This window comes from Vanessa cardui, chromosome 24 (genome assembly GCF_905220365.1).
Source record: "Vanessa cardui chromosome 24, ilVanCard2.1, whole genome shotgun sequence".
Lineage (NCBI taxonomy): Eukaryota > Metazoa > Arthropoda > Insecta > Lepidoptera > Nymphalidae > Vanessa > Vanessa cardui.
Window position 1 is genome coordinate 8,457,004 of NC_061146.1, and position 12,927 is coordinate 8,469,930.

Consider the following 12,927-nt stretch of genomic DNA (forward strand, 5'->3'; position numbering starts at 1 on the left):
TTCGTTAAAAGTATGACACGCCTTATTCCCTCCACTATTGACAGGATACCAGCCCTCCTCCGTTTTTTGCCCAAAGGATCGGAATTTATACATATATTTTTTTTACATATCTTTTTTGCCACATATCCAATCAGTCATTTGTACAGTATCTGTTTTAATAATTAATTTAGTTGAGGCCATAATGATAATAATTCTTATGTCAATTATTTATTTATTAAATCCTATGTATATCCTAATATTCATTTCAAAGGATATTATTTGCGAAGCCTCTGTTTTTGATTAACATTTGTACAGAAACGATAATTGTTGTTTATTTTTAATTTCACTTTTGAAATGTTGAAAATTAATCAAACGTTGAGATATTTTTGCCACATATATATATTACGTTGAAAACATATTCGAGTAAAAATTAAAATAACAAAATCGATTAAAGTCAAACTAAAACTCAAAATCAAATAACTTTATTCAATCTAGAAGCATTATACTTTATTATTGATGGTAAAATTAAACACTACCGGTTCGGATCAAGGATTACCCTGACCTGAGAAGAACCGGCGAAAGAAACTCAGCGGGTCTTTTTTTGTCAAATTAATTAAATACATTTTGTATATGAATAGACACAGCCAGGAGGCGACCGTTTCATTACCGAAGCGTTGTCAAATCGAACATTCTATATATAATATATAGAATCTTCGATTGATACAATAGTTTTAATAATTACACTAGACTGTCTATATGAATTTTATAATTTATGATGTTATCAGAGATAAGTATGATTAGTCCAGTGGGAAGAACACTTGTATTTCACCCAAAGATTATTGGATTAAATTCCAGGTAAACTTCAGATAATTTTCAGTAAGTTTATTAGTAATTCAGCTCGTACTGATGAAAGGAAACATCGCAAGGAAAGCAGGTAAACTTCCATGAAGCCGAATTGGAACAGTTTAGTGGAATTATCTCCATTCTTTAAGATTGAATAATCCTTCAAGTTCTGAATCTGAGCATAGAAAAGGAGTATTTACAAAATCTGTCAAAAATCAAGTCCAAATAATTTATGTTCTTGGTACTCTGACTAAAGTTAAATTACGAACACCTAAAATTTGCAGTTGACTCGAAATTCCAAACCTGTTCCAAGTAAAATTACTAACGAAATTTTAGCTATATTAAACTAACTCTGAACTCTGCATATTACCACTAACACATGCAGCAAACAAACATAACTTCGATATTAATAAACCAGAACTCAACGTCTAAATCGACGTTTTAATCTAAAGTACGTTATCAAAACCCCTAATCCAAATTCGAATTCAATTTAACGAAACTTATAAACTACACGCCCTGCGGTAACAACAAAAACATCGAAACTAACCTCATTCATTCCAATACGGTCCCTATTTAATCTGTGACAGAAGTTTATAATCTGTTACAATACGAAACGTCAAACGTAAATTTTCCCGCGCAACTGTGCACAACGTCAAACACGTTGGGGCGATATCACACGGTGCTTGTTATATGCAAATTAATGTTAAGGACGATTAGATTTCCATCAAAAGCCAATATCGTTTAATGGTATTTGCAGGTTTTAAGCCTAAGTGATATGTGTATATAGCTTAATGAGAATGTTAATTTTCATTAATATTAATCACTGTTGAACCAGCTGGCAGGGAATTTTCCGAACGAATATGACTCGGTGTACACGCGAGAGATAAGTGGACTGTATATTTTAGTTGATTAAGAAGGGGTTTTGTTACCTCAAATTCTGGGCTCTTGATTTTGAAGACACTCTCTCCTTCTTGGGAGTGCTCTCTTGATCTTCACACACTCGAAGAACACGCCAGGGGATGGGTGATGTTATAGGAGAAAGATAATAGTAAAGTAAAGTAAAGTAACAGCCTGTAAATTTTCCACTGCTGAGATAAGGCCTCCTCTTCCATTAAAGAGAGGGAGCCTTCACCGCCGAGCACGAGATGAATTATAAACACAAATTAAGCACATATATATAGTGGTGCGAGCCTGGGTTTGAACCCGCAGTCATCGGTTAAGATACACGCGTTCTTACCACTGAGCCATCTCAACTCCAGATAATAGTCCGTTACACTGGCTAATTTCGAAGCGTCGTGCACTCACATTGCCCACGTTACCGCGGCCCACACGAGAAATGAAATACGTCAGACGTCAAAATCATGCCATGGATACATTATTGACGTTTCAATACACGCATAGAACCTAAATACGCTACACTTGGAAATGTTTGATGCTGGTGTCGATCACCAGGTAATCCAATGTTGCATATGTCCATGGATGGTAATCACTTTGATGATCACAAGTTGAAGTCAAAAATCTATATATGAAGAAGTGTTCAACTTACTTATTAATATTTAAAATCTACCAGCGGTTCGGAAACAAACATCTCGGAACTACGACGAACCAGCCAAAGAAACTCAGCGGCATTTTTTAAATGTCATATTTTATATTCTTTTGATACAGTAGGGCTTTATGCAAGCCCGCTTTGGAATGTACCACCCACTCATCAGATATTCTACCGCTAAACAACCGTACGCAGTATTGTTGTGTTCCAGATTGAAGGGTGAGTGAGCCAGTTTAACTACAGGCACAAGAGACATAGCATCTTAGTTCCCAAGGTTGGTGGCACATTGACGATGTAAGGAATAGTTAATATTTCTTGCAGTTTCATTGTCTATGGGTGATGGTGACCACTAACCATCAGGTGGCCCATGCGCTCGTCCGCCAAGCTATTCCATAAAAAAATACAATAATGATCGTTGCTAATTAAACAAATTAAAATTAAAATGCGATTTAAGAGCAGCTAGTTGAAAATTTGAACAATTAGGTACATCGCTTATATCTAGAGCTACCAATCGGATTGGATAAAATTATATTATTATAGCCCGTTTACTAAAAAACGTTGATGATATGGTGACTAACCAACTGCGCACAATACATTGAAGTGCACAAGTGTGTCCGTAAACACAACTCGCTCACTCACCGTTCAATGGATAAGGAAACGCGAAGGAAAAGCTTTACGATGCTCACAGCATTACTGACTTGCAAACTTCGTGCTACTGCTAAGTTGGTTACTAACATAACTTAACAACTCCAAGCAGCTTTACCGTAACCATAAAGGTGAACTAATATAGCAGACTTTGTAAATTACATATAATGCAAAATTTACGTACATACACGACCAATAGAAATAGCTCCCTATTGCGCCATTCGACGCTATTCGTTGCTATAGACTTACGCATCAGAGAAAGCAAGTGCATGTAAATCGACGTGTCAAATTGACGAATATATTCGGTCATATGATATTACAAGTTATTACGTTTGTGTAAAGATCATATTCACATGAGAAATAAATATTGATAATTTGGGATAGCGTACTCAATTCGGATGTGATCGGTTTTACGAATTTTGCCGATGATACATCTACCTTAGTTGTGTCGTACTATAGCAGATTTAATATAATAATTACTAGTGTCTTGCCCCGGCTTCGCACGGTTACAATACTGATACTAAGTATATGTCGGAGATATAGTTGGGTTGTCAGCTTCCATTGCAATTAAACGCAACCATTTAAATATTATTTATTACATGATATTAACAATTTTATAAATTCTTCGAAAAAAGTTTCAATGCGATGTGTCGTTGCTAAAACAATCTTCGTTTCTAAAGCGTTCTTCTAGAATGAATCAAACGGATATTCACAACTACAACTTTTATAATAAGTTCATACAATTACTGCAAATTCATTCTTGAAATATAGTTTAATATTAAAAATGAATATTTATTATATATAATAGATGACTTAAAATATAAACATCGTTATTTGACAACCATTACCGATAGATGGCGACTTGCGCCCATATGTACTACAGATTTTTTGTTTATTTACGACATCACATTACAAACTTCTGAAACTATCAGTGTTACTTTACTATGTTGTCCATGTATTATACATAAAACATTCCTCTCGAATCACTCTATCTATTAAAAAAACCGCATCAAAATCCATTGCGTAGTTTTAATGATTTAAGCGTATAAAGGGACATAGGGACAGAGGAAGCGACTTTGTTTTATATTATGTAGTTATTCACACATCAAACATAAGTAATACACACACGATGATATTAAGTGATAGATTTGTGTTTTGTTCTTTTTTTGAAATAAAATAAGTAAGCGGGCAGGCTAATTAGGGACTCAGGTAATGATCACCGCTGCCTATATACCAGGGCACCGTAAGATATATAAACCTGCCAATACAACAAGAAATTGCCACCAACTTTGGAAACTATAATATTACACTTCGAAAGTGCTTCTAAGAGCCTACTTATATTAGTTGGTTTACCACAAAACTACGCGTTTATTAGGACATTCGTACCTTTTGTTTTTTTAGTAAATTGCAATCAAAAATCCTCTTTTATTTACTTCACATCCACGGCTGGAGCTCTTAAGAAGAGCATAAACGAATTCTTATGTGAATCATCCCGTAATCACTGGGACAAAAAACTTCTTAAGCTAGTAAAACATAAGATATTTTCATACAAAGATCATTGAATGTTGTGGTAACATAAAGATATCCCACTACTTTATATATATCTGTGAACACATACACTATCTTAGTTTTCAATGTAACTTGCCCAAGTCAAACAAAGCGTCACTCGTAGCGACGCGCCCGAACTTCTGTATTTAACTCGACCGAACGTGACCACAGACATAATACAAGTTATCCAACTAATTTTATATTCTGTATCTGTCGGTACGGGTAATCCGACAAGTCGACGCAGACCCTTATTTGCCTGCACGCCAATATGTTCCCTGGGTCGAAATGATTGGTGCGAATTGTGCACGAGGTCAATTCGAAATTCGAATCGCTGTCCAAGTTATATTAAGATTTTTTACGTCAATTTTACTTAATAGGCTTAGGAATTACGATATTATGCCATATGCCTGTAGTGGTACTAACTCAAACGACCTTTCAACTGTAAGGTTATTATACCAAGTATTGTGTACTGCTAGATCATGTACTGAGTGGACCTCTAATCAAACAAAGCACAAAGCCCTACCAGCATGACTGTTCGATCTGTTATACACAGAGTGGCAGTCAGTACATGATAATAATGACTAACAAATACACTTTATGACGTTTCCAAAAATTCGTTTAAAAAATAATAATTAAAAACACACTAATAAAGTAGTTTGTCGTTTGTTGAGTATCAAGAATAGCTGTCACACCAAGATCATAAGTTGATTTGTGTGTAGATTATAACAATTAGAATAATTGTTAAAAGAATCAATCGTAAATAACTATACAGTCAATGATAACACGATAAACAATACAATATATTTTTTATCCAGTAAATACAAATTTTTCAACACGACATTAATAACAAGAATTGCACGCTATTTAATCTTAAACAACAGGCAACACTAATACTTCACTTTAATAAAAAAAAAACACTTAGCTGTCAAAATTTACCGCCATAATTCCTCCTGTCACTTGCGCCACAGATAAAACAAACGGTCCGGGTCCGCATTATCTGCGCCGTGCTTGAGTTGGCAACGTTTCGGTCAACTCACTTCTAGTGCCATTAGAGTTTGCTCTCACATAAAAGCTTTTACTTGATTCAGTTCGGAATTTTACCGTTTAACGTTAATTTCGAGCCTTAATTAAGTAATTAGGTTTATTCGTTAAACTTCAGATTTATGATATCCTCACTTTTAATTGAAACATTTACATTCCATACACGCAAATAACCAGACATTTATACTCTAGCGAACCCCGGATTCGCACGGGTGCAATACTGATACTAATTTTACTACTGAATTTGTTTATTTACGACATCACATAAGAAACTTCTACAGTTATCGGTTTTTCTTTACTATATTATTATATATAGTGTCACTACAGGCACAAGGGACGTAGCATCTTAGTTCCCAAGGTTGGTGGCGCATTGACGATGTAAGGAATGGTTAATATTTCTTAGAGCGTCATTGTCTATGGGTGATGGTTACCACTTACTATCAGGTGGCTCATATGCTCGTCTGCCAACCTATTCCATTAAAAAAAAATTATCCATATTTTATATACAAAATCCTTCCTTTTGAAAAACTCTATCTATTTAAAAAAAAACCGTAAGAAAATCCGCTGCATCGTTTAAAAGATTTAAGCATACATAGTAATATAGGGACAGAAAAAGCGACTTTGTTTTATACTATGTAGTGATAAGAGGTAGATTAAAATAATTTGAATACTACTATTTTAGTGTATTTGTAAAGACATCAACTTAAGGCATTGTTCACACTAGTACATAAGTCATGGTTTCATTATAAGATATGCAAGTTTTGTTTTTAATATTAGAGTAAAGTAACAGCCTGTAAATTTCCAACTGCTGGGATAAGGCCTCCTCTTGAAATTAAACACATGTAGGTCCTTACGATGTTTTCCTTCACAGCTGAGCACGAGATGAATTATAAACACAAATTAAGCACATATGTATATATATATATATATATAGTAGTGTGAGTTTGAACCCGCAATCATCGGTTAAGATGCACGCGGTCTAAAAACTGGTATTATTCGAAAAAAAAATTAAAATATTCAAAGAGTTTAAATATGCGAGTGAGCTAGGAATTTTAACGAAAAATTTTTAAAAGGTGTTATTACCATAGCGATCTTGCGCCCCAGCGGAGAAATAAAATATTCATATAGCATAAAATAAAACGCAAGAACAAACGGAAGCGTTGCAACTTGACATGGTTATATATATTTTTTTTTAATTCTAGAACCTTCGCAGCGAATTTTCATCACATTTGAATATACTCCTCACTAATTTTCATATTCTCTCTGATATTTAAGTGCCAATTAGCAAGTACTTTAATGTTGACGAGTGCGAACTTAATTTACAAAATACTCGTATTTTTTGGTAAGTTTTGATATGAAAATAAAATATATATTTTTCGTTACATTCGAAAACTTTAATAAGTCACTGACAGAATACGTCTGTGCTATCTTGACGGTAATATTTAATGATCTTAATGGGATTCTTAATTCGTTAGACATTAAAAATGAGACGACAGCTTTTAATTTAAGGTGGAAAGGCAAACGGGCTTCGTGATAAGTGATCACGTCTGCCCGTTAATATTTGCACTGCAAATAACAACTAAGATCTCACATCCCACTTTATTAAAGTAGGCTTTTACAATTTAGAATCGTCATTTAACAAACTATATTAAGTGAAACTACAACCGGTTTTGACTGCAGATTCTACCCAGAATGACCGGAAATAAATCAGCACTTATGCTTTTTCAACATCTAGGATATGTTAGTAAAATATAATTATAGTACGACACAACTTAGATGTCGCATCGGCAAAATTCGTAAAACCGATCACATCCGAATTTAGTACGCTATCCCAAATTATCAATATTTATTTCTCACGCTAATATGATCTTTGCACAAAGGTAATAACTTGTAATATCATATGACCTAATATATTCGTCAATTTGACGAACCGATTTACATGCACTTGCTTTCTCTGATGCGTGAGTCTATAGCAACGAATAGCGTCGAATGGTGCAATAGGGAGCTATTTCTATTGGTCGTGTAAATCGGCAGTAATCGGTTTTATTTTCATTCAATTGCATTTTCCGATGCTACATCTAATTTTTGTCGTACTATATATATATATTTAATACATCTTCCTGAAGTCAACAAGTATTTGCTCTACGTTTTTTATCATCTGTATAATCTTGTAATGAATAATATGCCTTCTTTACCAATTCTTTACAAATAATTTCAATCCAATCCATCAGCCCATTTCAGTCCACTGCTGGACATAGGTCTCTCCAATTGCACGCCACTGAGATCATTCTTGGGCTACTCGCATCCAGCTCCTGCCAGCCGCCTTGCGTAAGTTGTCACTCCACCGTGCCCGAGGACGTCCTACACTACGTTTGCCGAGACGCGGTCTCCACTCTAGAACACGTTTCCCCCAATGATTATCGGTTCTGCGACAAATATGGCCAGCCCACTGCCACTTCAGACTTTGGTTCTCGCGGATCGCCTCATTGTGATCCCGCAGAAAAACGCCGAGCAAAGCCCTAATAATACCATTATAGTACAAAAGTAATAATAACACAAATCATTTGAATTTATGAAAATAATGCTTGTAAAATCCTACTTGAATAAAGTATATTTTGATTTGGTTTGATTTAAATTATATCATAATTATTCGCTTCCATCCTCCCATTAAAATACAAAAGTCAAAATCAGACGAAACCTTGAAAATAATGACATTTTAATTCCGAATTTCAATAATCTCAATCCTGTTAAAACCGGTTATCAAAATCGAGGGATATCTAAATTATAAATGAGATCTAAAATCCTTTGTTTATTAATAATACTCTATGTCATGCCATTGTAAATAATTGGATAACATTAATAAATTTGTTATTGTAAATTAATCAACAACTACAAATTTTAGATATAGTACGACACAACTTAGACATAGCATCGGCAAATTCAGTAAAACCGATCACTGACGATTTATACAACCAACAGAAATAGCTCCCTATAGTGCCATTCGACGCTATTCTTCGTTAAAGATTCCCACGTTAGTTCAACCCAAAAACGCAAGTGCAATTAAATCAAAGTGTCAAATTGACGAATATATTAGTTATTGTGTAAAGATCGTAAAAAATATTGATAATTTGGGATAGCTTAATTCGGATGTGATCGGTTTTACGAATTTTGCCGATGCTAAATCTAAGCTGCGTCGTGTTACATTTTCGACAGGTAATAATAGTTATCATGACATCGACCCATTGTTTGACATTTCCACGTTAATTTTGAATCGCTCAAATAACATGGCTCAATAGATAAATGTCGTAATTGCCAGAACACTGCAACCTAAAATCGACCATTGTTCAAAGATTCTAAGAAAATTTTCTCTTTACTCAATTTATGTGCCATTGTTTGGGAAAATACATGAACGCCTTTTATGACTTTTTCACTATCAGCTTTATATATGTTATGAAAGTTTCAGGTGTATAATTATGTACAGAGTTCGAGCAATTTTGACCGAATTCTAAAAAAGGAGTTTATCACTTCGACATGAGTGTATGTAACATTGTTAGAATTGAATAATATTTGAGTGCGTTAGTCCATTTTGGAGCTGAGATGTCCCAGTGGTTAGAACGCGTGCATCTTAACCGATGATTTCGTTTTCAAACCCAGGCAAGCACCACTATATATAATATGTGCTTGATTTGTGTTTAGAATTCATCTCGTGCTCGGCGGCGAAGGAAAAAATCGTGAGGAAACCTGTTTGTGTCTAATTTCATCGCAATTCTGCCACATGTGCCACCAACCCGCATTGGAACAGCGTGGTGGAATATATTCCAAAACCTCTCCTTCATGGGAGAGTAGGCCTTAACAGTAACTTCCCAATAGTGGGAAATTTACAAGCTATTACTTTACTACTTTTTCAGTCCATTTTTGCTTCCTAGTACGTGTGCTTAATTTGTTAAGTTAATGTTTGTCCACGAATTTCTCGAAAGCAAAAAGTCGTATCGAGATAATAATTTTTAATTTAAGTTAGATATACCCCAACTAAGAGAACAGTGTAAGTTTCATTAAAATCGGTCGAGTAGTTACATAGATATATATATTTTAGTTTCATTCACTACCTGTTTCTAATTTTGAAGTCAGTTTTTATTTTTCGTAAATTTTATGGAAATATAAACTTCTAGTAAAACAAAATCTCACCTAGCCTAGTATATATGCTCAAAAGTTGTTATGCTGTTTTATTTGAAATGTTATATCGCCATAGTTCGTTGAATTGTTTTGGCAATTATATTACAGAACAGAACTCAAATCGTAAAAACTGTAATCGCTGCAAAAACTTAAGAACAAATATAAAACATATTTCGTTGATACGAAGCTGCTTTCGCTGTATATTATGTACTAAGTAACACATAAAATTAATAATTTAACAATGTTTGAAATTAATTAAATAACAAGATATTAAATGCACTATATATTCATTTTAAACAATTTTATAGTAAAACATATATTACAGAAAGAAAGATTTGTAAAGGTAGCCTTAAGGGGGATGAAACGATTTTTCCCTCCGTGACGATTGAATTCGTTCCAAAAACAAATTGAAAGTTTAAAATAAATATTACAGAAAGGAACAGATAAAGAGTAGGAAAGGTCACCTTAAGGGGGTGAAACGATTTTTCCTTCTGTGACGATTGACATAAAACCAAAAATATTTTTATTATAATTCAATTAAATTCTTAGTTTAATGGCTTTTATTTGTGCCGGCAGGACTTTATTTTAATGTTTATATTCCCGCCTTTACTTATAGACATAAATGATAAGTGTTGCCAGTGAAATAAACAAAATCTCCTTTTAATAACATAATATGATAAGGGATTGACCTGCCGCTATAATACCTAACATTTAGTGGCCAATACAGATATCTCTAACGATGAGATCGCTTAACCTAATGCGGGCTCATAGCTAACGACCAAATGACGGGTTTATTGTATTCCGACTAGACAATACCCACATCGGAATCACAATCGTCTATTACGACAAAGATTATTAAACAAAACACTACGATTGTCCGATATGTACCCGAATTCTTATCTGAATTCTGATACATCATCTTTACATAGTATAACAAAGTCGCTTTTTCTGTCCCTATGTCCCTTTGTACGCTTAAATCTTTAAAACTACTAAAAAATTGACATTGACACTATACTAATATGATGCTGATAAATTAAGATGTTTGAATATGATGTCATAAATAAATACATTTTTGTTTACATTGTTAATTCTGGCTGAATCCTACAATTTTCTATAAGTTTTACTGTTTGTGAAAATGCCATACCATGTATAAATTGAGTCCTTATCTTATAGTAGTAACAGTACGTAGTATTGTTGTGTTCCGGTTCGAAGGATGAGTGAGCCAGTGTAACTACAGGCACAAGGGACATAGCATCTTAGTTCCCAAGGTTGGAGGCGCATTGACGATGTAAGGAATAGTTAATATTTCTTACAGCTTCATTGTCTATCGGCGATGGTGACCACTTACCATCAGGTGGACCATATGCTCGTCCGCCAACCTATACCATAAAAAAATTAAATTATACATGGTCATAAGTTTTGTAAACTCATATATAAAAACTTCTTTTTGTCATATTTCCTTTTAATGTCAATAAATTATTGTTATAATTATTATTATTGTTATATTATTATTTATATTGTTTTATTTATATTCTTTTAATTTTGTTCGCGTTGAGTAGTGTTTAGAATGCTAGCAGTATTTCTCGGTTGATTCCCAATTCCGAGTATCTTTTGTCACTAGTGAAGCAATGATATAGTGTTATATGTTTCAAATGGTGTTATATATCTGTACTATTATTCCAAGATCAGGTTTTAGTTGCAAACGAAACTCAAATTATATATTGTTAATTTAATGGATCATTAATCTATTGGTTTTAATTTAATTTAAATTATAAAGGATGTGCTTTATTCAAAAATCAAAATAAACTTAATTCAGATGGGCTTTTACAAGCACTTTTGAATCGTCATTTAACAATTAAGTGCAGCTACCACCGGTTCGGAAAGTAGATTCCAACGAGAAAAACCCGAAAGAAACTCAGTAGTTACTCTTTTTCAACATTTAAAAAATACAAAGTCAAGTTAGTTAAATACAATTATTTAAATTAATATATCCTCCTTGGAAGTCAACAAGTATTAACTCCACGCTTTTTTATCATCTATGAAATCTTGTATCGAATAATATGCCTTTTTTACCAATGTATTTTTCATAAACGATTTGAATTTACAAAACGGCAAAGTTAAAAATGTCCGCGGAATTTTATTATAGAAACGGATACCTTATCCCAAGAAAGATTTATACTTACTCAGTGTGTACTGGAGTGTGGTATGTATCAAGCGTGCCCCAAGTCTGTGCTATGCCCAAATTTGAAGCATACTTTAGTTTGTGTGCTCGTAACCGTGCCCTTATAAACTGTAATAACACTTTTAGGCTAGTAAATCGATTTAATAGTATTGTTCATCGGTAATTATTTCGTAGATTATATAACGGTGACATCATCGCAGGCGAAAAGATGACAATGAATTTTCATACTATACAATAAATATACATATACCAAAAGAATACATTTAAGCCTATACTAAATCTATGCATTACATTTTTAAATTGGAAGTTAAAGCTACAAAAGCAAATAAAACCATACCAAACAATATATTTACTGATAATGATAATAATTGTTGATCGGTAAAACAAACGTGTTACGCAAAATCATTTGTAATTCAAACGACGTGTTCAAAAGAATAATTAACCATAAAATGCTTAAATAATTCATGAAGCACTCACAAAAAAAGCATTTCTGATTTGACGCGATCGGTTATGGCGTAATGAAAAATAATATACGCCAAAGGGCGTCTGGTGGGCGGGAAAAATGACAGCTGTCGAACGCGGATTAAATATGGCGCTCAGTTTGCGCGACGCGTTCAGAAAATTTAGAATCGTTGATTTTTATTGACGATTTTAGATTTCTTTTCAAATGTCATTTTTGTTATGAAAATAAAATAAAATAAAATTTTAAACAACGACAACAGCCTGTAAATTTCCCACTACGGCCTCCTCTCCCCTCAAGGAGAAGATTTGGAACATATTCCACCACGCTGTTCCAATGCAGGTTGATGGAATACACACGTGGCAGCTTCCATGAAATTAGATACATGCAGGTTTCCTCAAAATGTTTCCTTCACCAAAGGCGAGATAAATTGTAATCACAAATTAAACACATACATACAGCGGTGCTTGTCTGGGTTTGAACGTAATCATCGATTAAGATACACTCGTT

General features: G+C 33.8%; 1 protein-coding gene across 2 annotated transcripts in view; it reads left to right on the plus strand.

Moving 5' to 3' along the window:
* Window positions 1–12,927, plus strand: part of LOC124540124 (KH domain-containing, RNA-binding, signal transduction-associated protein 2-like) — a 324,033-nt gene that overhangs the window by 234,270 nt on the left and 76,836 nt on the right. The window lies entirely within an intron of this gene.